General features: G+C 36.7%; 1 protein-coding gene across 6 annotated transcripts in view; it reads left to right on the forward strand.

Annotated features, from left to right (window-relative positions):
• Positions 1-3,044: 3,044 nt before the first annotated feature.
• Positions 3,045-25,000, forward strand: part of ITPRID2 (ITPR interacting domain containing 2) — a 91,797-nt gene continuing 69,841 nt past the window's right edge. For 4 of the 6 annotated variants that reach the window (XR_014829868.1, XM_085000025.1, XM_021076138.2 and 1 more), the window contains exon 1: positions 3,045-3,114. The gene's annotated coding sequence lies outside the window, so the exon portion shown is untranslated. Of the gene's footprint in view, positions 3,298-25,000 lie in introns of all 6 variants that reach the window. The other 2 variants (XM_085000027.1, XM_085000026.1) reach the window with 1 other exon arrangement.

Genomic DNA, 25,000 nt, shown 5'->3' on the forward strand with positions numbered 1-25,000 from the left:
TTGTGTGTGTCTTTTTTAGGGCCACACCTGCAGCTTATGGAGGTTCCCAGGCGAGGGGTTGAATTGGAGCTGTAGACTCTGGCCTACACCACAGTCACAGCAACGCCAGATCTGAACTGCGTCTGCAACCTACACTGCAGCTCATGGCCGTGCAGTACCCTTTAACCCACTGAGTGAGGCCAGGGATCGAACTTTTGTCCTCCTGGATACTAGTCAGATTTGTTTCCGCTGAGCCACGACTAATGGGTCCATACATTTTAAGAATAAAAGAAAAAAGACTTGTGATTCTTCTTTTAATAATTTTATTGTACATAATAAAATATCTTACAAGAAAAGATTTTTTTTTATGAGAGTTGCAACATTTATTTCAAGTTCTCTCTTGTTTTTTTGTTTCTTTGTTTTTGTATTTTTTTTTTTCTTTTTTGCCACACAGGTAGTATGTGGGAATTCCTGGGTCAGGTATTGAACCTATGCCGCACAGCAGCAACCAGAGCCATAGCGGTGAGAATGCAGGAGCCTCAACCCACTAGGCCATCAGAGAACTCCCAAGAAAAGATTCTTAAAGAATTTCTGCTTCTCTATGCCTTTGGTTAAATTAAGTCAATCTGTTTAACAAGAATGCATTTTTCAGAAAGATAAAGAAATTTTTAACTTTTCAAAGAATTGTGCATTTTTCTTTGTTAATGAAAGGGCTTTTAAAAGTCTAAATATTAGATGTAGGGCGATCCTGTTATGGTTCAACAGGTTAAGAACCTGAAATTGTCTCCAAGGATACAGGTCTGACCCTGGCCTCCCTCAATTGGTTAAGATGCAGCATTGCTGTGAGCTGTGGGTGTGGGTCGCAGATGGGCTCCGATCCTGCTTTGCTGTGGCTGTGGTGTAGGCTGGCAGCTGCTCCGCTAATTCGACCCCTAGCCTGGGAACCTCCATGTGCCCCAGGTGTGGACATAAAATGAAAAAAAAAACAAAAAACAAAACAGATGTACTAGATGATAAAGGGGAATTTATCTATAAAAAAAGGAAGAAGAATAACTTTATATGTCTGAAGAGCCTTTGTTTATATTACTTTAGCTTTTTATGTAAGGGTTACATGGGATGTTGGAAATCCTAAATTTGAAAAGGACCTTAAAAGTTATGTAGTTCAGAAATGCTAACAACAACAATGATGTTATATCTAACATTTGTACACTTACCATCTGCTAGGCACCATTTTAAGAAGCTTTACCTGTGTAATCTTAGTCGATTCTCAAAATAACACTACGATGTAAATATTATTAACTTCATTTGGCAGATAAGGGAACTGAGACACAAAATGTTTAACAAATCTGCCTGAAGTCATGGACCTAGCAAGTAGAAGAGTCAGTATGAAAGCTAAAGCAACAGTTATAAAATTATCCCAGCCAGTTCTATCCGTGGAAAGTGTACACAGCTGTCGAGAATGCGATTTGAAGGTGCCAAAAGGTCTACCCAAACACATCACCTTCAACAGTTTACAGCACTGCCTCTTATTCCCACCAACAGAGAAAGTGCTTTGCGTGAAGACGCCCTCCAAAAGGTTATAGTTTAAAAAATATTACCTCGGAAGAATTACCCATTAGTGATAGCAAAACAGGATTGACACATTTTAGGGAGATTTGGATGATAAAAGTGGAAAAAAGAAAATAGAGCTGTAGAGGGTAAACACCATAACACAGGGGAATTAAGACAAAATTCATCCAATATGGCCTTGGTTGGATATGGAAATTATCTATCTAAAACTATCTTCTCATTTGGGAGATATAAACATAGTTTCAAACATTTTAGATAGTTTAAAACATTACCATTTGCAACGGTAAAGTTTAACAGCAAAAATTATCTATGTATAACACATACCTCACCACTTAAACTTTTGGTCAGAGATTCTTAAGTGAGGGTCCTATCGATGGACCCCTATAGGTATATAAAACTTCAAATATGTATGAGAGTCTGCAAAGCACCCTAGGAAGATTGTCCAAAGAGTTCATCATATTCTCCTAAGTAAAATTGGCCCTCCACACCTGTGGTTCTGTCTGCATCCACAGATGCAACCAACCATGGATCAAAAATATTTGAAGAAAGAAAAAATGCAAGAAAGTTCCAAAAAGCAAAACTGGAATTTGCTCCCTGCTTGGCAGCTATTTACATAGCATTTACGTTGTATTTACAACTACTGCCATAGTATTTATGTTATTATAAATAATCTAGGGACAACTTATAGAGGAAGATGTGCACAGGTTATAAGTAAATACTATGCCATTTTATATGAGAGACTTGAGCATTCATGAAATCTGTCATCCTCAGTGTGTATGGGCACGGTCAGGGGTATTCCCCTCAAAGATACCAAAAACGACTGTGTGTATGAATCCCTCAGCATAGTTAAATTAGCACAAAAGTAACCTGGCCCAGCTGCACTTCCTACGTATCACCTAAAATTAGTGTCTGCTGGAGGTGGGCTTTAACAGCAAAGAGAATACAGCATACAACTGTTTTGAATTATGTATCCTCGTGAACATCCAGGGCTACATTCAAGCTGATGTTTTAGAAAACAAAATATGGTATGCAAAATGACCAAGACCAGAGTAACATTACACACCACTAGTTTGCTCAAATTATCTTTCACCTTTTCACTGTGCTTCTGCAAGAGTAGATAAAACTCTTCAGGACTAGGGTTTTAAGTAAATAATATGCAACAAGGAAGTGAGACAAGTATGTCAATAAAAGTTCTTAGGAAAGGATTAGGTGAGTGGAATGGGCAGTCAATTAATTAAAAATACTTCTTGAAATGAACAAACTTATCTGATTTTCTTGGTGAGCTATTACCAGGTTCTTTGGAGTTCTTAAAACATTTTCTTTACTCGGTGTTTAACAACAAATGTGGGCCAATTGCTGTGAGTTAATTGAAAAGGATTGTTTCCTAGTTGCCAAGAAACGGCTCTTTCTTACATTATGCAGGCCATTATGTGCACAGATCAAGCTTCCTGATTTTTCTTTCAGGGTTTAAGAATATAGGCTACTGTGATTTAGTTGTCCCTTGAGGAGAGGAACTCCCAAGTCAAGAAGGATTTCAGGCGGTGTTGTTCCTTTTCAATTTACCAGGTAAGATTTGGATTTGAAAGTACTACCTTCATTCCTAATGCCTAACTTTTCCTAAATCTCTTAAATGCTTTTGTGAGTGAATGAGTGAGTATGAAATGATGATTTTACTTGGGATAATTTCATGTAAAATCATGCTAAATTTATTTTCTTCCAGCTGAAGTTTCTGAGAAAAAAAAAAAAGAGGTAAGAATGGAGGTCTGTAAGATTGGTTTTAGAGTTTGTCTCTTCTTGATTTCAGAATAGAAGATACATGTAAACCAAGGATTCTGAGTTTATTTAGGGTTGAAATTCTGAAATTACTTACTGCTATGGAAGCAAATCTTTTGGAGAATAGATTTCATATCTGACTGGTTCCAGCTGAGAGGTGGGCTTTGTAAGAAAGACTTGTGGGTCTTATATAATAAGTTAGTTACTTGTCTCTTAAAAACAACAAAACCTCTCTCCATATTATCTCATTTCTGTGTTAGCTATTTTCCTCATTATTTTGTCTTAAAGATAAAGATAAAAAATCAGGGTCCTTGCACCCAGTGTAGCTTACTAATACATGTGATATAAACAAAAAATTCACCCTTCTTCCTCAGGAAGGAAAATAGCATTTGTTGCTTCAAAATTGGTTGCTCCCAGGCAATGCAGGGCTCACTGGGTAATAATGTGGGGCAGGTTCTTGACAAGGTCTCTGTGTATTGAGTTTGTTGCGTCAAATCTTCCTCCAACTCTTAAAGCATTCATACTTTCATGGGCTTAGTTTGAACTCTGCAATCCTGTGAACTTACAACACACAGTTGACATAGACTATATATTAAAAACAAGCATTGTCAAATTTGCAGAGGAACCTAGCTGAGTGCTGTTATTGATCCTTTCTTTTGAAGTCATGTTTTACTTCCTCTCCTCCATGGATCTGGATTTCCTAGGAATACATTTCCTTTACAAGGAAGATCATCAAAATGAATACAAGTCAGGTTAAATATTTGTTTTCTCATTAGGTAAGTTTCCATTTGTTCAGTTTGAAGACACCTGAGTATAAAGATGTCCTCTGTAATAGGAACCCTAGTTGATGCTGTAAAGAAATCACTGCAGCATGCCTTTACCTGATTCTGTGATTTGAGTTTTCCACAAGTGAACCAATACTCTCGTAAGGAAACTATTATGCAGAATAAAGTCAATGAAGTGATAGTTGAATATGACATGCAGTCCATCCATTTATTTTTAACTTGTCAAACTGGAGTCTCCTTTCTTGAATTTACATATATTTTAAAAATTAAAATAAAAATCACAGTATCATCAAAGATCGCAGATTCAATACACTATATTTTTATTAATGTAGAAGTAAAATTAAGCAGCCCATTTAAATAAATGCATGGTTTGTAGTTATGTAAATTTGGTGTGACTTTTTACCATTTCTGTTGGAACAGTGCATTTCTTTCTAGGTGAGTTTGTAATTAAATTATTCCATCTATTTAGGGGACTTATGGCACTTAAATAAATCTATGTTGGTATAATCTCATTTGCCAGATTATCTATACTGGTAAAATTTTTGCCTAGTAATTTTTGTATTTATGGGATCAAGTTGGCCGGTGAATATGTGGAATGTGTGGAGTAGAACTGAAGTCAGACAGATAGAGGATCTTAAGGCAGATTTTTTTTCCATCTAGCAAACCAGTTCTTCTTTGTCAGTGTAATAGTGATTGTGTTATTAATAAACTATTACAAATATTTAACAGTGAAACAAAAAATCTTATTTTCATTTCTAAGTGATACTTTTTAAAATAAACAAATATTAACGGACTTCCTTCTCTGTGGATTAAGAATTTTGCAAAAAGAATGATGTTTACCTAGGTGGATAGGAATCAGTCTATAAAATTTTATTCAGCCATAATAAAGAGACTGAATTGCATTGACAGTTTATAGATCACAGTGATTGAAATACTATAAAATGATAGACTTTGAAGGGCACTATTGATTATTGAATCTAATGGCTTTGAAACTTTATTTTGAGGAGTCCTAGTGTTTCCCCCATAGCATAATAACAGGGTGAGACTATGAATATAGAGGAAATAGTTGGCTACTAATGTAGGGAAAACAAACTGTATTATCAATCAGCGTATGCTTTTAGAGTTTGTCAGCAAGAACACAGATAGCCTAAGTATTTGACAAACCCTTTGCTAAAATCAATATACACTTCTCTGACCTACAACTCAAAAAACCTAGTCAAATATGAGATTAATTTGACGTATCTCATTTATAGTATGCTCAAGAAGTCTTTGGGGAGTCAATTCTTCTATTACAGGCACTCAGCATATCTTTGATTGTTCTATTGTTCTAGAATTATTCCAGGGATTCTTACTAAGTAACTTATGAAGTTTTTTAACCACTACCTATTTTTAATTTTTTCTGAAAATTAGGATTGTTTATTTTATAGTACAACTCTTAAAATAATTTCAAAGAATTCCAAAAATATTATTGTGCCTTTGATCATTTTCCCATATGCTTTTGATATTAAATTTATCTAACTTTACAAATCCAGAATAACATGTAAAGTGCTTTCTTACTCTCTTACCTAAAAATGATCTGTTTGTAATATTAGATTATTTGTAAATGAAGATAATGCAAAATATTTTAGTAATTTTAATTGTCCTATTGCCTACCTATACACAATAAGTAACAATCTTTATCTTGCTCTGATAAGTCACAGGGGACATTCCTTTCTTTTGCTCTCAAGGTTTTTCTTTTTTTTTTTTAAACTGAGATTTTAAACTTCTCATCTGTAATGATAGGATATTTGAATCACTCTTCTAAGTTCCTTTTTCTGTGGTTGCTTATAAGTATTTCTAAAACCTGATAATGTTGTCTCTCTTTTCCTTTTGGGCAGTCCTCAATTTGGCAATGTCTGAGGATATTTTTTGGTTGCACAACAGAGGGGGTGGGGTACTCCCAGCATCTTGTGGGTAGAGGCCAGGGATGCTGCTAAACATCTCACAAGGCATAGGACACTCCCTGCAACAGAGACATACCAGATTACAAATGTCAATAGGACTGAGACTGAGAAACCCTGCTTTTCAGGCCTCACATACCTTATTGTGGATAAATACATGATTGTTGGTTAGAATTTTTGTTTTCAGAACACACTGAAATCTCATGTGCCTTCATTCCTTTTATTTATTTATTTAATTAGGTCTGTAGGATCGCACCTAATTTTTAATTGAACTTTCTGGAATCTGCCTATATAAAGTCTAGGAATCATGATCTAACTGGATTGTCCAGTTTTCCCTTCCTTGATTATTACCACAATAAACATGACCCATGTCACATCCATATTACTAAATAGTGCTTTGTCTGAACAACTTGTACAATATTTCCCTCACTGCTTCTACATGTGGATAAAGAACTCATTAAGTGAGAAAATGATATCATATGTTTAATTGTGTGCTCCTGATTTCATGTCCAATATTTATTGAACACCTATCATGTTCCAGAAAAAGCTTTTGTTGGAAATTCAGTAGTGGGTAAGATAAAAATCCTACTTTTGTTGTAATTACATTCTGGTGGAAAATCTCCCTTTATTCAACTATTTTTGATCCTGGTCTATTATGTTTTCAAAAAAAAATAACAACAGAATCCGACACATTATAAATAGTTGCAAAAGTTTGTTTGTATATATATTTTTTCATGTAAACGCTCTGATTCTTGGGGACTGCCAAGAAACTTTTTATTAATTTTTGAATTCACTTTCTAATAGATGTCTCTATTTTCAACTTGCTAGATGTGCATCCTAGAGAAGACTGACTTTTGGAAGTAAATTTTGAGTGAAGGGAAATAGAATATTTGATGAGTTGAAATAATGTTAGTAAGAAAAGTCTGTCATTTAGGAAAAAAAAGACATAAAGATGGAAAATTGTAAGTGGCAAGAGGCCAGTCATGCCTGAAATTTATTTTATTTGTTATGCCAAGAAAAAAGGGAAAAGGAAATAAAAGAAAGGGAAAAGAAAAGGGAAAAAAAAGAAGAAAAGAGAGCAGTAATGTTTCTTTTCAGTGTAACTGTAACTCAGTGTTACTCATTTCTTTGGGTGTATATTTCTATCTCTGGTGAATTCTTTAAATTTTTTAAATTATGTCATAGTTTATTCCTCAATAGCCATTGATGAAGTTACTGGTTTCTTCTTCAAATAAAGAATGAGAAGCATAAATGAAGTATTATAATTTAATATTCTAATCTAGATATTTCTTTTGATTTTAATTTATAGTTTTTTTCCTTCCCAAATGCTTTCTTAGCATATGTAAAATCATTTTCTTATTTATACAGAAGTTAAAAATTCTCCTAATATGTTAAAATGTGATAAAAGGGATTTGATGCTCTAAAATTCTTAGACTTTATAATCTTATCAGTTTTAAGTAATCATTTAGCTTATGAAGATTTTGTTTCCCAACAGCTATGATTCTCACCTCTTTCTGCTTTCCTGTTAAAATAAATAGAGATCATACCCAAGTAGGAGGTTATTGGTATAAAAAATTCCAAAGAAACAATATAAATGTGGCTACATAAAGTGTTTAAAAATTCTGTGAGTATATTTTCTGGAGTATACTGAAACATATGAAATTGTCACCTTTATAGGTCAAACTCCAATATTGGCAAATTTCCTATGATTCAACTTAATACATAAAAATTAAAAAGCAAATATTATTTCCCCAATATAATTTTATATGATAAATTCTGACAGAACTTGATAGAGCTAGAATATAAATATAGTTCCATTAGCTGTTTAAAAAAATTATAAAAAGACACTGCTAGAAAATAATATAGTCTTTAAGAGCTTTGAGCAGGGATTGACAATTTTGTCTGGGGCCAAATCCAGCCTGTCTTATGTTTTTGTATAGCCCATGGGGTAAGAATTGTTTTTAAGTTTTTAAACAGTTGAAAAAAAATTCAAAGAAGGATAACACTTTGTGGCACATGAAAATTATATGAGATTCAAATTTCAGGGTCCATAAATAAAGTTTTCCTGGAACAACCCATGCTTACTCATTTACATATTGTGTTAGGCTGCCTTTGTTCTACAAAGACAAAGTTGAGTGAGCAGAACACAGGTATTATGGCTTGAAAAGCCTGCAATATTTATTAATCTGGCCCTTTACAAAAAAAAGTTTTGACTAACCCTTTCTTAGAGTCGAACTGCCAACCTTCAAATGGCATTGACATCACTTCTTAGCTCTGTGGTTTAGGTAAGTTACTTAACCTCTGTGAGCCCTAGTTTCTACATTTTAAAATAGGCATCCTGGAGTTCCCATCGTGGGTCAGTGGAAATGAATCTAACTAGGATCCATGAGGACTCAGGTTCGATCCCTGGCTTTGCTCAGTGGGTTGAGGAACTGGCATTGCCATGAGCTGTGGTGTAGGTTGCAAATGAGACTCGGATCCCATGTTTTTGTGGCTGTGGCGTAGGCCAGCAGCTACAGCTCTGATTCGACCCTTAACCTGGGAACCTCCATATGCTGTAGGTGCGGCCCTAAAAAAAAAGACAAAATAAAATAAGCATCCTAATACCTATTGACCTCATAGGATAATTATTAGGACCTGGTTCATCAAAAAGTACTCATTAAATGTTACTACAATTAGTAATATTCTCCCAAGGTGCTACTGTAAATAATTGGGGGGGGGGGGACTATAGAAGCTTGAAAAACTCAGATGGGTGACAACTGTTGGACCACGGTACTATGATATAACAACAGTTGTCAGCATTCTATGGACCTGGTAGTAAAACATAATCATTTTCCCATAGGAATGATTTTAATATTTACACCTCACTCACACCACATGGAACACTTCAAGTTAAAAATATTAAGTTTCTAAATTTGCAAATGCTAAGCAGCAAAATAGGGGCTGTTTTCTCCCTGAGACAGTGAACATCTGCTGAAACAATTTGTCCAAGAGAACATTTGCCTCTGCTGGTCTTCTTTAAAAAACTTTTCTTTTCTTTTCTTTCTTCCTTCTTTCCTTTCTTTTCTTTTCTTCTATTCTCTCTCTCTCTCTCTCTCTCTCTCTCTCTCTCTTTTTTAAGAAATGGAAAAAGGATCATTGTTTAACTTCAACTCTTCTCATCTTCTAAACAATTTCTCTTGGGACAAGACCTAGGATTTGACAGGTAAAGGGGCCTCAGCTTTTTATTTATTTTTTCCTATTTTCAAATAAAGGTGAGTAGAATTTTACTTAGAGTACCATATTCCTTTTTCTTTCTTCTGTGAATATTGTTTGAAAGACCATGGGCCTTTCTAGATGATTTGAGATTTCTGTAGTGAATTGAGCTCCACAGCACTTTCTAGGTCTGAGAAAGACTAAGAGGTGGGGTAGTAGTTATCACACAGCAAAAAAAGGTCAAGTTTTAAATTAGAAAGGCTTTTAAAAAGTTGCTCAGATCTATTACTTTTTGTATGTGAAGTTAGAGTTGTCTGAAGGGAAGATGATCCAAAATCTTGAAATAAAATAAAATGTTCCCAAAGCTAAAATCCAATAGCATCCCCAGCGATAATGGACAGTTAAGTAAAACTGCAGATAAACTTCAATTCTAAGATGTACCAGTCAGGTTACCTCTCCAGCTTTTCTGCATCACTTTCCCCTGGGAAAGGTGAAGAGAGGACGCTTCAAGCGCTCAGCTTTATAATGCATACTTAAGTTGGTGAACAGTAACTATTAGAGTCCTCTGGGTAAACCAGCTTGAATTAAAGGTGCTTCTTTTGTTACTTGCTTTAAAGTAGAGCTTCTGGTCCTTGAGGATTACATCAAGAGCACTGAGTCATATCTGAAATGAGGAAGGGAAAGTGTTGTTAAATTTCATGTTGATTCATAAGAGTAAGCATGAAAAGTTGTTCATAGTATTTCAGTGGGGGCAGGGAGACACAAAGGGAGACCAGAGAATTAAATACCTGAGCAAAGAAGAGTTCCTATTTGCCATAATAGATTGAAGAATTTTGCTGTTTTCAAACAGAGGACTCTGTTTTATGTATATATATCTAGATACATATATATACACATATTATTCCTGATTTTTTGTTGTTTTCTAATTATCATTTTTATTAATAAAATAGTCAAGTATATAAATTAAAAAGAAAATATTTAGCTACTAAGTCAAAAATATTTTGCCACCTGCTATGTATTTTGTAGCCAGTTAAAATCTTTAGCATTCTTTGGTGCAAAGCCTTAAGATGATTGTGGGGCAGAGGGAAATTTTCCTCTGTTAGAATCTTTTGGATGATAGTCAAATACTTCTGTAATTTCCTTCACTATTTTTAGCTCCTTTGGCATCACTTATTTCAAGTATGCCTCTGGAATGTCAAGAAGATGCCAGGTATCATTTTTAATATTGTATTTTAATATCAGGTAAAATTCTTCTTAGAGACTTCAGAAATAAAGGCAGAGTGCTTCTTTCTTATCTTTTACCAAAATGGAGAACTTTAATTAAGACCCCATGGAGTTTATGGTCAATCTCCTACCTGTGAAAGTAGATTAGAAAGGAATTTTTATCCTCTGGCAGTAATAGATTTGCTTTCGGGGGTTGTGTGGGAGGAAGAATTAAGTAAAAGAAAAATCAGAATCTAGTTTTGTCATTTGGGTTATCGAATGGTCCAAATATTTGGTCCAAAGCCAATGACTTCATTGGAGTTGTTTTGTCCTGAATATTGGCATTTGAGTGCTCCTCAGTTAAACTTCTTAGAATAAGGATTCTGGTAATATTTTGGAATAAACTTCTATGGTTATTTCCCCTGTTGAATAAGTGTACAATGAGAAAGGCTATCATGGAATTCCCTTAGTGACTCAGGATTAACGAACCCAACTAGGATCCATGAAGATGTGGGTTCGATGCCTGGCCTTGCTCAGTGGGTTAAGGATCCAGCTTTGCTGCTAGCTGTGGCATAGGTCCCAGATGCGGCTTGGATCCCATGTTGCTGTGGCTGTGGTAGAGGTCGGCAGCTGTAGCTCTAATTTGACCCCTAGCCTGGGAACCTCCATATGCCATGAGTGTGGCCCTAAAAAGCAAAAAAAAAAAAAAAAAAAAAAAAAAAGACTATCATTACTATCATTACTGATTACTCTAACTCCCTGAAATAAAACACGTGAATTTTGTTGTGTTGGCACCAACAGGGAAAAGAATGGTAGAGCAAGGAGAGACCTCATGGGATCATCTAATCCATACTAAAATTATCCAAAATAGATGGTTCTTTAGTCAAAGGTTTCCAAGGGATTTGTTACACTGGCAACTGCAGTTATGACTAGGCCCACAACAATAAAAGAGGCTTGCTTGCCTTTCTGATCAAGAATCATTGCAATATCAAACAATGGATGAATTCTTTCCTAAGAAGCTTATGAGTAATTCAGGTTTCTACAAGCATTCCAGGAACAAGATTCTTTTTGGTTACCAAGATCATAAGTGTGATTTTGGCTCAAAGGCTTAAAACCAAAGCACATATGCTATGTCTCATTTGTTCTCTGGGCCATTTCTCTTTCCATTCCTCTAGATTTTTTTTTTTTTATTCTATCTTTGTTATATCAAGAAATAAGTATTTTTAGTTGGTCACCTGAATTAATCTACAGGGCCAACATATTTGAACTAAAAACCACAAAAAAGAATTAACAGGGAAAACTCTTTCTAATTCCTATCTCATTGTTTTTAGCTTTACGACCTTAGGTAAGTCTCAGTTGTCTCCTTTGTATAAAATAATAGCAGTAACATGAGTTTAGATGACTGAGAATCTTTTTAACTACAACAGTCTACATCCCATCTATTGTAAAGCAAAACTGTGACCTTTATCATGAAGAAAGGACAGTGGGAGGGGAAACGCGTGAGGAATTTTTTCTCATTTCTCCCACTCCCACAAATTCTGCAAATGGCTGAAACTGGATAGTCAAAACTTGATTAGGTATGTTAATTGTTTGTGCGAAGTTTCACACCAAGTTTTTGAAGCTGAAGAGGTGAAAGAGTCTAAGCTACAATCTTATTTTTCCTATTTTTAACTAATTTCAAGACTTGAAAACTGTTGTATTTTAAAATACTGAGTAACATATCATGTGTTAGTTTCTCAGGAAATAACAGTTAACCTAAGTTAATGGTTGACTTAATATTGACTTCTTCCTTCTAATTAATAAATTATAACTTCTCATCCCCTCCCATTTTTGTAATAAATGTGCTTATCCTGCAAATGCCCAATATTTCCAATATTCCTTTGTTGAAATCCTCCAAAAGTTCAAAATACTCATACTACAAGGAGAAAAAATTGCTAAAAATTTGCTTTTACTTTTAATGATTTCGTTCCATACGTGTAAATAAATACACTCTTCTCTCTTAGAGTCCACCTCTTTATATATGGCGTTGAGGAAGGAGGAGACTCTCTTATTGATGAACCTCCTATTCTGTTCTTGAGATTTTTCTCAAATGGCAGAGAGAATTAAAACTACTGGAGAGGTCTGATAACAATAAAATAACCAGTTTGGGTTAGTGTAATTAACAGAGACTGGGAAAAGGAGCAAAATTGAAAGGACTAGTTACATTAACATTTCCTGAATTGTTATTTCCGAAAACGGAAACATTTTGTCCACTTCCCATTTTGTGGAGCTATTGCATAAATTTTCTGCCATCACAAGTCCTAGAGATAGTGAGTCTTACTTAAAAGTTGAATGTGGAAAGCCTCCTAAATTTCTGCCAGAGTAGACTTGGTTTCATGTGAAATATCTAGGAGAATATCTTTCCAATAAGATGATGTTAGGAACCAGCTTTTATCTTTCAAAGATAAAAAATACTACATTTTGGCTGTCTCCTGCTTAATATGTCAGGCTGATTAAGGTTCGGTTAGCTCAGTGACACTACTGAGCATTACCAAACATTGCAAATAATTGTTCATGGACAGATAAGAAGAGCCAGTGACCAACTAAAATGTTTATGTTTGTATTTTTCTATCATGGCTGAAAAGTAAATAATTTAGAATTTTCTACAGAATCTGTAGAACTTGATTTACTCAAAGTTTAAAACATGATCCATGGAATAGAAACAAAATAATGTAAATAGTTTTATACCTTACATTGGTATACAAACTCAGAGGACATTTCGAATCAAATACTTGTGAATTTACAAAAGCCACATTTTCCAGTTTCTTGTCATGGTATATACTTTTTTTTTTTTTTTTTCTTTTTAGGGCCGCACCCAGAGCATATGGAAATTCCCAGGCTAGGGGTTGAATTTTAGCTATAGCTGCTGGCCTATGCCATAGCAATGCCATATCTGAGCTGCCTCTGAGATCTATACCATGGCCCACAGCAACGCTGGATCTTTGAGCAAGGCCAGAGGTTGAACCTGTGTCCTCATGAATACTAGTGGGGTTCGTTATCACTGAGCCAGGACAGGAACTAGAGTCATGGTATATTCTACTAGATCTTATTTGAAAATTAAAATAATTTTAATACAGATTGCATGGGTCTCAACGGGAAGAGAAAATAATTTATTTTTCATTAGAGTTCCTAGTGGTAACCACAGAGAGATCCAGGAATTTCATAAGCGCAATCATTTATCCATGAAAATCACAAATGAAGGACATGATTTTTAAAAGATTAACTCATCAGGATAATTTCCAGGTACATAATTTATTTTCTAAACTGCCCTGCATCAAAGAGTCCTCTCTAGAGAATAATTTAAACAATATGAAAATAAACTTTAAGGACCTAATATATAGTACAGGGAACTATACTCAGTATCTTACAATAATCTGTTAGGGAAATGGGATTCCCTTATATGATATCTGAATCATTTTGCCTGAAATTAACACTGTAAATCAACTATACTGCAATAAAAAATTTTAAAAAGAAAAAAAAGAAACAAAAATCTTTTATTATTATTATTGTAGTTGATTTACAATGTTTCATCAAGTTCTGTTGTACAACAAAGTGACCCAATCACACACATTTCCCTGTGCTGCATAATAGGATCCCACTGCCTATCCAGTCCAAATATAACAGTTTGCATCCTCAAAACCCCCAAATGACCATCCATCCCACTCCCTTCCCTTTCCCCTCCAGGAATGCTAAGTCTACTCTTCTTGGCCATGATCCGTTTCTGTTTTTTTGTTTATTTGCTATTTTTAGATAGGATCATCTGTTCCATATTTTAGATTCCACAAATAAGTGACATCATATGATATTTGTCTTTTTCTTTCTGGTTTACTTCGCTTAGTATGAGAGTCTCTAGATCTATCCCTGTTGCTGCAAATGGCATTAGTTTATCTTTTTATAAGTGAGTAATATTCCACTGTATATACGTACCACATCTTCTTAATCCATTCATTTTTCAGTGGACATTTAGGTCGTTTCCATGTCTTAGCTATTGTGAATAGGGCTACAATGAACATACAGGTGCATGTATCTTTTTCAGTGAAAGTTTTGTCTAGATATATGCCCAGCAATGGAATTGCTGGATCATATGGTAGCTCTATATTTAGTGTCAGTGGGGTACCTCCATACTGTTTTCCATAGTGGTTGAACCAATTTACATTCTCACCAACAGTGGAGAAGGGTACCTTTTTATCCACACCTTCTCCAGCATTTGTTATTTGTTGACTTGTTAATGATGGCCATTCTGACTGATGGGAGGTGGTACCTCATTGTAGTTTTGATTTGCATTTCTCTAATAATTAGTGATACTGAGCATTTTTTCTTATGCCTGTTGGCCATCCATATGTCTTCTTTGGAGAAATGTCTATTTAGGTCTCGTGCCCATTTTTCAATTGGGTTGTTTGTTTTTTAGTTGTTGGGTTGCATGAGTTGTTTGTATATTTTGGAGATTAGGCCCTTGTCTGCTGCATAGTTGGCAAAGATTTTCTCCCATTCTGTGGGTTGGGAAAAAAAAAAAAATCCTTTAAAACATAAGACGTTTAATATCTTTTTCTTCATGATATATTTCACTGACTTAGTAGATTTTCCAGGTAAGAAGGAACAAGTTTTATGCTGAAATTTAGGTACTTTTTTTAGTTTAGAAGTTTTCACTAATAAAAACCTGTATTTTGCTGAAGCTCTGAGACATAAATAAAAAATTATCCAACATTATTTTCTTCTCCAGACAATATTATCTTTTGTGTCCCAAAACTCAGCTCTCCCACCTACTTGGATATCTCATATGTGATACAGATACCAGCTCTTTTAGGGCTTGGAGCCACTAGTCATGTGTCCAGAATAACCTACATTCACAAATAGAATACTTTTGTTTTGCATAGAAATGAAGAATGAAGAAATTCAGAAGTTAGATTTCTGAAAAGATAATTTAAAATATTCTGACTTAGCTATCCACCCATGTATCAGCAGCCTGGTGGCCCCTGTCACCCCCTTTGCTCAGAGTTGCCTACCATAGTTTACTAGAAATGGTCCCACTTTTGCCCCTACCCTGGGTCTCAGAGAGTGAAACATAATTTTGTTTTCCCTGCTGCCACCCCCCACCTCCCACCCTCCTTCCCAGCAGATGTGATAAAGGTCAGGGGGTTCGTCCTCCCCCCTTTCCTCTTTGTTTTCAGTTCCTACTACTGCTGAATTATCTCTTTCACATCCTTCCTCTTGTAGCTAACCGCTTATATCCATTCCGCATAAACCCAAATGTAAAGCACATGAATTTTCAGCTAGTTCCCTGAAACACCATCACACCAGGCAGTTGGGTTAAAGATTTGTGTGTATATCTTGGGATTTGAGGATGGCACGGCAAATAATGTGAAACTGAACAGCCATCTCTGTGCATTGCCAGTAACCAGAACTTTTGCTTAAGTCTTGGCTCCTGATGTCTTGCAAGGCCATCTTCCCCCCCACCCCAGTGATCCTCCACTGCTTTTCCTGGTCTTGGAATACTTGATTCATCCATCTCTGGTGGAAGCAAAACATTCTTCTCACTTTATTATGCAGGCAATGTTTCCTTTGTCCAATTTTTAGCTGTTTTAGACAAGCTCCAAATGCAGAATCAAAGATGGCTTACCAAGATGCTTTTGCTAAATAAGACAGTTTTTTCCATGAGAAATTTTTTTACCTGCTTTTGAGTTACCCACTTCCACCCCCACTCCAGGTTTTAAAGCACATTCTGCATACTGAAAGCCATTCAGCCAGGAGGGTGTTAGGTTTTTGAAGGGCCCTGGGAAGAGACCTAAGATTCATTCCTATGTGGTCCCTATTCCCTCCTGCCCATATCCAAATTCCAAGCCCTGATGATTCTGCTGGAAAAAGGTCTCTTCCTTTTACAACTACTCTAATCCAAACCAGCACGGTCTTTTCACAAGTATTAGTTTAACAGCCTCCTAGCCTATTGTTGGGAGGAAAAACTTATCCTCTACCAACTTATGTCCAAGTGGTTGGGGGCCTGCAAATTAACTGAAGACAGATTAATAGGAGAAATGTTAATTTTCACCTATAAGTGAGAGCACCCCATAAAAACAGCTACGAGTGAGGGTTTACATACAAGCTTAATGAAGGGAGTGCAGTGAGTTTAGGGATTCAAAGGATGGAAGATTCTGATGAGGCTTGTGTATACAATTTTTTGGAATGTCCCAGTGCCTAAGACCAGGCATCTTCCTGACTAGAGACTTTCCCAGAGGCTAGGTTTGTGGCAGCTGAATGTCATAAAGCCCTGCACTAGTCAGATAAGAGAAGTTCTGATAAGATTACTCTCTGCAGATGTTCTCATTTTGAAGTGATCTGCATACCATTTTGGTGGGTTGATGGTCCCTCTACCATCTCCTACACCCAGTCTTGCTTTCAAACCCGTTCACATTGCAGCCAGAATATTTCTGAAACACCTGATCATGACACTCCCTTTCTTAAAAGCACTTTGGTGGCTTTTTGTTGCCAAGGATTATGATTTATAATCCTAGATTTATTGCTTGCCTTAAAGCATAAAGAACCAAAGGATAAAATAGTACACATCTAGCCATGATGGCCAAGTTGATTTACATGGCAGGAAAGGTCAGGCAAGTGGGTAAATTATGGCACAAAAAAATTAATCTTTATTGTCATACCATACTTTGGACCTATGTTTCTCAGATTTTACTTCAGAAATCAGTACTTGGGGCAGTGTGCCAGGTACCAAATCTCTTTCTCTTCCTTTCAATTTTAATTAACATTTTATTGCTTTAGGCCCTTACTGAAATGCCTGGTGAAGTAAGTTCATAAGCTTATTCTTACTAGTGTTAATAAGTTAATGTACTATGCATTTTCACATACAGTGTTTCATTTTAATTAGGCCCTTCCTGACTTACTCCACAAGATGACTTATAAAAGGCATTTCAGACCCTGAAGCAACAAGCTGAGAAAATTTGAGTAAATGGGCTTTGAACACCTCTTAAACCTCAGGTTCTTGCTCTGCCCATGAATAGAAATGACCCTGAGTGGAAGAACGCTATTGCCTTTGTATAATCTGCACCCCTCAAGAGAGGGTTTCATGCACCTCTGTATTGCTCTATTATGTAGCACAACTTCAGTGTAGCAAGAGGGATATTTTGCTATCCAGCTGTGATTCCTGCATACTTGAATTGTTTTTTTTGTTTGTTTGTTTGTTTTTTTTGTCTTTTTGCTATTTCTTGGGCCACTCCTGCGGCATATGGAGGTTCCCAGGCTAGAGGTTGAATCGGAGCCGTAGCCACCAGCCTATGCCAGAGCCACAGCAATGCGGGATCCGAGCCACGTCTGCAACCTACACCACAGCTCACGGCAACGCCGGATCGTTAACCCACTGAGCAAGGCCAGGGATCGAACCCGCAACCTTATGGTTCCTAGTCGGATTCGTTAACCACTGCGCCGCGACGGGAACTCCTGAATTGTTTTTTTTAATTTTTTTTTTAATGCTTTATTTAGGTATAATTTACATGCCACAAAATGCACCCTTATTTAAAGTGTATACTTTAGTTATATTTAGGATATTCTCAGAGTTATGCAGCCATCGCCACTACTTAATTTTCAAACATTCTCATCAGCCCTAAAAGAAACCCTATGCACATCAGCAGTAATTCACTATTCCTGCCCCCATCATCCCAACCCACCTCTAGGTAAAAAATCATCTATTTTCTCACTCTATAGATTTGCCTTTTCTGGACTTTTCATCCAAGTAGAATCATGCAATATATGGACATTTACAACTGGCTTCCTTCACCTAACATAACGTTTTCAAGATTCATCCATGTTGTAGCAGGTATCAGTACTTTATTCCTTTTTGTTGCCAAATAATTCCATTATATGGATGTCACCATTGTTTATCCATTCATCAGTTAATGGACATTGGGTTGCTTCCACTTTTTCATCTATTATATATAATGCTACTCTGAATACTTGTGTGCAGGTTTTTGGGCAGACATGTTTTCAATTCTGTTGCTTGTATACCCTGTGGTGGAATCATTGGTCATATGGTAATTTTATGTTTAACATTTTGAGAAATTGCCAAACTGTTTCCAAAGCAGCTATACCAGTTTATATTCCCATCAGCGTTGTATAAGGTTCCAGAGTCTCCACATCTTCGGCAACCCTTATTATTGTCATCCTAGTGGGTGTGAAGTAGTATCTCATTATGGTTTTGTTTTGCCTTTCCCTAATGACTAATCATGTTGATCACCTTTTCATGAGCTTATTGGCCATTTTTTAGTATATCTTCTTAGAAGAAATATCTATTTACATCCTTTGCCCACCTTTAATTGTATTATTTATTTTTTATTATTGAGCTATAAGAATTATTTGTATATTCTAGATATAAGTTGTTTGTCAGATATATGATTTACAAAGATTTTCTCCATTCTGTGGGTTGTCACACTTTTTTGTTGGTTTGTTTGTGTACTTTCATTTATTTATTTTTTTCTTCTAAGAGTTTTATAATTTTAGCTTTTAACTTCAGGTCTAGGATCCATTTCTGATTAATTTTTGTATGTGGTGTGAGGTGGGTATGTAACTTCATTCTTTTTCATGTAGCTATCTAAGTACCCCAAAACCGTTTGTTAAAATGCCATATATTTTTAAACCATACACTAGGAAGCTGTTAAGTTTGCAGTTGTTTTAGCTATCTGTAACTAATTTACCTAGTAAGCAAATTCAACTTTGAGAGACTTCAGGTATCAGTGTTTGGTTCTATAGATTCGAATACACCATATATCTCTTACTGCTTTTTAATATTTTGTGAATTTTGTTCTGTTGAATATCTCAGGTGTTCGGATGCATTTATCGTCCCCAAAACATATAATTTACTATATTTAAAGTTAAAATGGGTGGGAACCACTACAAGTAATTAACCACAAAGAGCTAGCAATTCATCCGTTTATTTCTTCAAGCAAAACTTAGTGAGTGAGTACCTGTGGTGTGCCATGGATATAATGCTGGGAACATAGTAATGAACAAAACATAGTCCTTGTCCTCAAGGAATATTATCTAGAGAGAAAAAGCAAAAAATAGATGAAGTAGATGTATATGTGAGGTGTTGATGTCAACACATGTTTAGAAGAAAATGAAAGCCAGAATAGGGGACAGAGAGTGATGCAGAAAGGGTTGCTAGTTTATGCAGTGTCAGAGATCTCTTTGATTAAGACAACCTGTAGTCAGAAACTGGAAGGCTGCAGGGAACTATCTATGCAGATATACTAAGGAAGAGGGAACAGCAAGTGCAGTGACCTGGGATGGAACCTGGTTGGCTTGGCTCAAGTTTTTCTGTAATTCTAACACCAACCGGATAATTTCTGTACATATCCCAATTTCACCACAATTTCTTTTCTGAAAACATTTTGCCATAATGGATTGTATTATTATACCATACCAACAGAGAGTCAGTTTGAATGTTCCAAAATTAGATAAATTTAAAAATAAGATAAAAGCAACAACCCTCCTCAACCTTTTCTTGACATTTTGTAACCTTGCTGAAGCACCATTTCTGATGTTGCAACTTGAGTCCAATTTAGTAAACATAACCGAATGCCTATGGTGATATTTTCCAAATCATTATTTGTGGACCATATTTGTGGTTCAGAACTTTCACTAGGGATTGACATTGCATAATTAAAGATAGTCAGGCTTCTGTAATGTATAAGTGTGCTTGTTTGCTTGTATTCTGACCATCTGGAATATAGTAAATGCCACCATGGTGACTTAATTCCAAGGACCTATATGTTGAGGAATGTGGATGACTTATGAACAGCTTACCTTGAGTGTCATCAGCTATGACACACTGGGTGTGTCTTTTATGGGGTCAGTTCATCACTTATGCCACATATGACTGTGGTAATTTAATGACTCACTGGAGTTAATGTTAGCAAAGCAGATGTCGATTCTTATATGCTATGTTCCCATAGACTATCAGTAACCAAAGAGAAGATATATTTGCTATGAAAATTTCAATGCATTTTACAGACATTACTTTTCTTAAAAAGTCATCACTTTTTGAGAGTAATACCTTGAGAAATCAATGCCTGACAGTTCTCTGTTCCTCCTTTCCCCTGTTTGTTTACTTTGGGCAGTTGGCAGATCTTAAGTGGTCTGGATATGTGAAAGCAAAGTGCTTTGATGCTTTCAATATTTAAACTTGGAATAGTCCAGAATTCCCTAAACTAAATTAAAATGCAAATATGAAATGCCCTTTGGCCCTTTCACCAAATATTCAATTCCTACCCACTGCCTAAATTAAAATAATCCTTCTTGCCTCTGAATGCACATTAAAACACTTTGCTCTTGCCTAGCATTTCCTACGTCTTGTTTTCCACATCATGTTATACATACATCTCTTGACTGCCATCTCCTAGGAGCATATCCTAGGGCTATAGAGGGTTCTTAATAAATATTTACTAATGTATTATTATTATGACCTGGAAGTATTAGGGAGAGAAATATCACAGTGATCCCATGGGGTTCAACTTTGTTACTATTTTGGTTTCTTAGTTTTGAGACAGGAGGGAAGGGGGCAGGGTACAGCCTTTAAAAGAAAGACATACCTGTTGAGGACATAATCTGGTTAGAACCAGTTAGGACCAGATGCTGGAAGATTCAACTTCTAGTGCACCTTGAGCATCATGATACATTGTAGTACATTGGCTAAATGACATAACCACATGCTCCACGACAGTTCTGAGATTGATCAAAAAGTGGGCAACGGTACAATTCCTAGAAATCCCTGCCCCTTCCTCCAAACAGTTGGAATAATTCTCCCACTCATTAGCCTATGAAATTACCTAGCCCATAAAAACCAACCCATATTTCAGAGCCCTCTCACCTTCTGTGATGACCAGCACTCTATATGGAGAATGTTTCTCCCAGGGCCTCTCACTTTCTGAGACAGCCCACTCTCTGTCTACGGAGTGTGTATCTCTAAATAAATCTACTTCTTACCTTACTTTTGTCTCTCACTGAATTCTTTCTGCACTGAGTCATAAAGAACCTGAGCTTCATTAAGTCCTGAACAGGTGTTCGATTTCAGCTGGGAGACTGTGAGTTCAAGTCCCCTACTAAGCCAGGGATTGTGGGTTCAAGTCCCATCTGAAGCATGACTGGGTTCAAGTCCCAATCTGAACTGTGTGGTTTCAGTTTTGTTTCTCTAACTGCTTTAGTTTAAAAAAAAAAATTGGAGAGGATGAGTGGGAAGAAAAGCTTAAAGTATGTTATTATTTTGGTGATATTTTTTCCTTTGGTTTTACCTGCCCTGTAGTTAGAAATGGAATTCAACTTCAAAACCAAACCAAACCAAACAAAACAAATGTATTGAGTCCTAATGGCTATTTCCTTTGAATGTGGCCAGAATGATAGTCTTTAAGGGGTGTTACCAGTTTACTGCTTTGCCAAGTAAGGAAGGTGGAGCTGTGTGGGAATGAGGCTTTGTTTAGTCAGGTTGTATATGTTGTGCTGAAACATGTTGGGAAAGGCAAACCAAAGTAATGTGGACTCACTATGAAGTCACAGTCTGAAGCATACCTTATAAAATTTAGAGATTTTTTTTGCCATTCTTTTGGAAATTCACATGCTAGAATTGTTAGAGAAAATCAACTCATGTTTTATATAATATATATATGTATGTGTATATATATATGTGTGTGTACACACACACACACACACACACACACACCATCCCTTCCCTAATATTCATGGAACTTAAAAAAGAAAACAAATAAAGGCCCACATACACACATCAAGTCATAAATCATGGTAAGTATCTTCAAATAAAATTTGTCCTCTCCTCCTACCTTAAAAAATATACCTTCAGGCAAAGTTTAAATTTAAAATTCTTTGACAACCTTGAAGCTTCATGTTTAAAAGTAGAGATCCTGGAAGAGCCTTGCTCTACAGAGAGCAGCCCAGCAGCCCAGCACCCCCACCCTTGGCTACCTCCCACCCATCCCCAACTCTATCCCACAAGGTGAGAGGTCTCAAGAGTATGCAGGTGGCCATACTCACAGATTCATATCAGATCCCCTGCAAACAACTGCCTCTTGGGCATCCCTCAGGCCTCAGTGTGTTTCATACCAATGGAACAAGCCAAGCCTAGGGAACAGAGCTAGGGAAGAAGCAGGCTCATAGCATTTGAAATTCCAGGTCACCATAGAAGGCACAGAGGCATGGCTCATGCTCTGAGTGGGCACCACCCTTTAGTTCCTGGATTCTTTGTCTTGTGCAAAGGGGTAGTCTGAGAAAAGTCAGAGAGATTCTCTGAAGCAGAAGGTCCAGAACAGAGGCCCTGCTTGCCTGGGTCAAGGAGCCTTACTCTGTGTGTGCACATGTATGCCTAACTCTGATTCCTGTATATCTTTTAAAGATACAGGGAGCTCTCCAGTGGCACAGCAGGTTAAGAATCCAGTGTTGTCGCTGCTGTGACTTGGGTGACATGAAATTCCTCATGGCATGAGTGCAACCAAAAATAAAATAAAGATAGAAAATTTGACATATACTCATGTACTGGGGGGAGGTATAACCTTACCGTTGATTTAAAAGGGTGAACAATACAACAGATTTATCACTGGGTACACTACAGGCATTAATTGCCTGTGGATATCTAAATACTTCAAACAAATAATGATAGGTTATAAAATACCGAGACTGAAGCCCCTTTCAGAAAGGCCTAGAAAGCTGTCAGGTTTTTCCTGTTCTAGTACTGAAGGATCAACTCAATCTCTTTCCTTTCTGCACTGCTCTGCCCCAGGGAAAAAGAGGAGGATTTTCTCCTGCTGCAAAGAGCCCCGTGGGGACTGAGGGCCTCCTTCAGCCTGCGGTTCCCCACCCTCCCCACCCCCGCCCCTTCGGTATCTTCACAACCTCTTACCTCGAGTGCCCCTGCTCCTCTCCTATGCATTTTGGAAGAGATTTTCTTAAAGTTTCACAACCTGTTAACCTCATGAGCTGCTCTTAAGCAAGAGAGTTAAAGCTCAATCTTTAGTCTTTTGAACAAGAAAATATTGATTTTTGTAGGATGGTGATATTTGAAAAGGAGATAATCAACAAAACAAAGCCTGTGAATAAGAAAAGATTCTTTTTTATGTGTGGATGTGGCTGAGAGGTAATGTTTCAGCTGGTGTCTGTGTCTCAGAGGTGGAGGCATCAAAGATTTGAGTCTAGGTAATAGGAAAAGCCATGAAGGTATGTAAGATGCAGTCAAGGAATTCTTCATAAAATGAATCAGATATTTAAGCAGCTGCTGCAAACACGCATATATGAACCACTCTGGTTTAACACTGTGTTTAATAGTCCTGTGTAACTTGAGGTAGTGCATCTAATCTGCTAAGACCTGGTTTGCCAGAATTTGAAATGAGACAAGATATTTTACTCATATTTTAAGCGATCCACATCCTGGATCATGATCCTTATGACTATTTGTAGGGCTCCTTACTACCTAACCATGTTCTCAAATATGTTTCTACTCTGTGAAGAAGACAGGGTATAATTGTCCTACATAAATAAACAGAGGGAATGAGCAAGCATGCGGGCTGCCTGGGGACAAGGACATCTTGCTGCCTCACCATCCTCTTTCCAGAACCTAGATAGAATCCAGCATGGCCCCTAGTAGGGTCCTTGTAAGTATTTGATGGCTAACAAAAGAATAAGTGAATTAATGGAAGTGACTTACATCAAGAACTGACTATGGTCCAGAGATTTGAGTTTTAGTTTGATTAGTATTTTGTATATTACATGACATTAAATCTTGTAAGTGAAGAAAATGAGAATCAACAAGGTTATATAACCTCTCACAATAGCACAAGTTATGAAATGATGGACTCACCTACCAATATACTGTCATTTTATTACTTTTATTCCCTTATAATATTTATACACATCACAAATGCCAATCTCGTTAGCCGTAATTGGCCTATCAAGAGTATGATAGGTGTATATAGTCAGTAGCTTCCTTTCACGTATGGTTTGAAAGAGGGAAGCCAGTAGTCTATAATCTAAAATAGCAAAATTCTGTGCACTAGGGAATCCTGGCTCTTCTGCATCCATGAAAGGCAGGATTCCTGAGCAGACCACTGATTTCCTTCTGGTGGCAGTCAATCATCAGGGACCTATAATGGCCACACATAGCAGGAAGGACAGTGTCACTATTCTCCAGAACTTCTCTTTTCAACTTTGACTTCCCAGACTCTGGGCCTTGATTAGCTAGAACTGTGGCTCTTGCCAGCTGTGCTTGGCGTTACCTGACTTCCCTGGACTCCAGCCTAATGGATAACAGCCTGTGCCCCTCCCCGCCTTGTGTCTCCCTCCCCTAGGTTTCCTGAGGCTCTTGAGAAGTAAGGTATCTGCCAGAATCTACCTGGCTAGTTGGACTCCTCTGCCTGTTCACTTGGCCTGCATAACCTCATAACCACCTAAGCAGTGAACTGCAGAAAACATTAGGAGTCCTAAAAAATAAATGGAAAATAAATTAGCTCTTATTCTAAA

Source organism: Sus scrofa, chromosome 15, assembly GCF_054392235.1.
Source record: "Sus scrofa isolate SSC_HxYL_T2T_F1_AM1 chromosome 15, Sscrofa_HxYL_maternal_Yorkshire_Landrace_v2.0, whole genome shotgun sequence".
In the NCBI taxonomy this organism is placed as follows: Eukaryota; Metazoa; Chordata; class Mammalia; order Artiodactyla; family Suidae; genus Sus; species Sus scrofa.